Consider the following 3,991-nt stretch of genomic DNA (forward strand, 5'->3'; position numbering starts at 1 on the left):
AGCTGGGGTCCTGGATAAGTAAATGATAAGGGGGTTGGATTGGGGCAACTACAGAAAAATGAAACAAAGGGTCATGAATCTCTTGGGACAAACAAAACAAAAAGAAACAGGAAACACCTCTAATAATTTAAAAAGGGCGCCACTTCGAGGTTCCTAATTATAACTATTACAACAGCTAGTTGTAGCTATCGAAATAATTATTAAAAATGAAAAACATATCTTTTTCAAATGAAACTCAAAAAAGGGTTAGTTAAAAAAATAAACAAAATGTTAAAAAAAAAATTTAACATTTATTGTGTCTTACCAGAAACAGGTAAAAAAATAAGACAATACAAAAATACTATATGAATAGTTACGAAGTACAAAAATACAAAAAAAACTTACATGAGTCCTATCTGTTTACAATGGTGAATTGCTAAAAAAACTTTCAAAATTGTTACTGCATGGAGGTTAACCTTTTTTAACAACAAAACAAATGAACATCAAAAATAATAAAACGAGCTGTCATAAGTTAACATGAAATTAAAAAAAAAAACTGAACAAATAAATTGACAGCTAAAGTCAAACCCTAAAATTTTACAATTTATTAATTATTACAAATCCTTTTTTATAGTATGAAATTATGAAAGCAATTATTACTTTAAGAAAAAAATATCTGTCTTTACTTTAAAATTTGACACAAAAAAAAGTTACTTGGATTTCACAAAAACACTTTGAATTTTCTGGAACTATTACTGGAACTATTGCGGGAACAAAAAACTACATTTCACACTGCGATAGGACTGACTATTCGTGGTTAAAGTCGGCACTGAACACAAAACTTATTACTCTGCCTCTTAAAAAATAGGAACAGGTAGAATTAGACTGCATATACATTAATTTGCTACGATTAACTGCTACTAAAATTGTTTTCCATAACATAAGACAAAGATTTCCATGAAAAGGGGCAAAAACAGAAAACTTTACAAATTCGACGTGAATTTGGACAACGCTGAAATCCATCACTCTTGACCGCGGCTCTAGCGAGAGTGTTGTAATATTCTTTTAAATTTATTCGCTTAACTTAGTATAAACAAAACATATAAACTGGAATATTTATTTGAAACGCAGAATCGGGAGGTTTAACGATCAAAGAAAAAATATCGAAGAATTTGCGCCTGTGGTATAAACAACCCTCAAAAAAGGTTTATTTTACTGGGCGACGCTAAGATGAATTGGAAGAATTCGGCGTTTTAATACGTACGAATGGGAAATGAAATACACTAAGATTATTCTTTGATATTTTAAATATATACAAGGGGATTTCAATATAATACATATACGAGGGGATTTCAAAATACAAATCAAAGTACAAATCAAAATTCAATTCAAAATACAAATTTCCTTCAAGGAAAATGCAAATGCTACAAATACATAGCAGCTGATGATAGAGATTTTGGTACTAAGTGGTAAATCGTGACTTCTGAAAAGAGACTTAATCTTTACGAACGCTGATCTTGCTTTCCCTATGCGTTGTTTTATTTCAGTAGAGTGATCCCATTGACTGTTTATGTTAGTACCGAGATATGTGTAGCTGTTAACCCTGTCAATTGGCTGTTGATTTACCAAAATATGTGTATTTAATATTTCGCGCTTACCATATACTTTGTTTTGTTCGTATTGAGATCCAACCCATATTCTCGACTTATATCTGATATGCGCCACATTATTGCCTGTCTATCTAGGTTATCTGCAAAAACTATTGCGTCGTCAGCATATCTAATGTAGTTTAGACGCACTCCGTTACTAAGACGCCTTCTTACAGTAGCTTGCTGTAGCCTGTAGTTGTCCCAGTGCTTGCTCGAAGATACGCTCCTAGTACATGTTAAATAGCACTGGAGACAGAATGCATTCTTGTCTCACTTCTCTATCTGTGAAGATACATAGAAAGCTAGAGTGGTGGCCCTCTTAAAACCAGGAAAGGATCCGGCGGATACAAAGAGTTTTAGACCTGTCTCTCTTTTATGCCACCTTTTCAAGGCGTTCGAAAGAATGATACTGAACCGGATGACTGAATCTGTGGACACTAAAATTATTTCTGAACAAGCAGGGTTTAGACCCGGAAAATGCCGCTGCAGTCAAACTCATATTGAAGATGGGTTTGAACGGAAAAAAATAACAGGAGTAGCGTTCATAGACCTGACTGCCGCCTATAACACAGTTAACCATCAACGGCTGCTGGTAAAACTCAACTACGAAATTACAAAGGATTTCCGACTAACCAGGTTAATGAAATGTCTTCTCCAGAATATACGCTTCTACGTAACGCTCCAGTCCAAGAACAGTCAGTGAAGGGATCAAAAAAAATGGACTCCCACAGGGAAGTGCCCTTGCGCCATTGCTGTACAACATTTACATTAACAACCAACCCAAAAACCAACAAACAAGACAGTTTATTTCCGCGGATGATACAGCTGTGGCAGCTCAGGGAAGTACCTTCAATGAAGTCGAAGTAAAACTGACAGATGCCCTAGAAGACTTAGCACTATACTATGACGAAAACCATCTGAAAACCAATCCTACAAAAACTCAGGTGTGTGCTTTCCACCTTAGAAACAAGCATGCCCTAAGGACACTAAAGATGGAATGGCGTGGTCAGATGCTGGAACACAATGAGATGCCAAAATACCTCGGCGTACGTCTGGATAGAACTCCGCCTTATTGATATCACTGTCAAGATATCAAGAAAAAAGTAAGCGCCAGAAATAATATCATCCGCAAACTAACAAACACAAAATGGGGAGCACAACCACACACTCTCCGTACTTCTGCCTTAGCATTATGTTTTTCTGCCTCCGAGTTTGGAGCACCACTGTGGGAAAACTCTGCTCACGCTAAAAATGTGTCGATGTTGCGTTAAATGAAACGGTTCGTATAATATCTGGTTGCCTGAAACCGACACCTATCGAAGAGGTCTACCCTATAGTTGGAATCGCTCCACCTGCTATCAGAAGAAAGGTCACGTTAGAGATAGAACGAAAGAGCAGGAGACGGATCGAAGATACCCCTTGTATGACCACCAAGTTCAGCCAAGTAGATTAAGATCTCGAAATCACGATCTCTTCCCGAAGAGCCAAAAACGCGCCGAATACACCTATGGCAAGCGTCAGCTACAACACATTTTGCTCCCTCAGAGGAAATGGCCGGTGGACACAATTTGCCGTATCCCACATGGAAAGCGCTAAATAGGAATTAAAATACGCTGAGAGATCGAAAGATAAGTGAAGGCATTAGAAGAAAACGTAACGTACAATGTATAAATGAGTAGACACAAAATAGAAACAAAGAATGGAATAACCACATAAGCAGAATGGAGAAGACCCGTGTCGTCAAAATACCAAGAGATAAGTCACCAATCAGCAGAAGAAGTATCGGACGACCGCGCAAATGATGGACTGACAACCTTACATAGAGGTATTAATCAGCCAATGAACAAGCAGAATTACTTATAAAGAGGAAGAAGAAGAAGAAGAAGAAGGATTTGAGGTTCTTTATCATAGATCTCTCTTTGGTATTTAATATTTTAGTAAAAAAAACATATAAGTTAACTTAATTCAAGTATACGCACCAACAGTGGATAAGGATGAAGAGGAGATAGAACATTTTTACATAGAGATAGACACTATTTTAATATCTATTAAAAAAGAAAACACTACAACAGTAATGGGAGACTTTAATGCTAAAGTCGGGAAAGGAAAAGTTGGCGAATATGTTGTGGAATTTGGGCTAGGTGACAGAAACGAAAGAGGGGATAGACTTGTGGATTTTTGTCAAAATAAACATTTTGTAATAATGAACACAATGTTCCAACTACCCGACAGAAGATTATACACTTGGAGATCTCTTGCAAACAACAAAGACCGCATAGCCAGAAATCAAATAGACTATATATTAGTCAAAAATAGATACAAAAACTCAATTAAAGCAGTAAAAACATACACCGGAGCAGATG

Source organism: Diabrotica undecimpunctata, unplaced genomic scaffold (assembly GCF_040954645.1).
Source record: "Diabrotica undecimpunctata isolate CICGRU unplaced genomic scaffold, icDiaUnde3 ctg00000631.1, whole genome shotgun sequence".
Taxonomy (NCBI): Eukaryota; Metazoa; Arthropoda; class Insecta; order Coleoptera; family Chrysomelidae; genus Diabrotica; species Diabrotica undecimpunctata.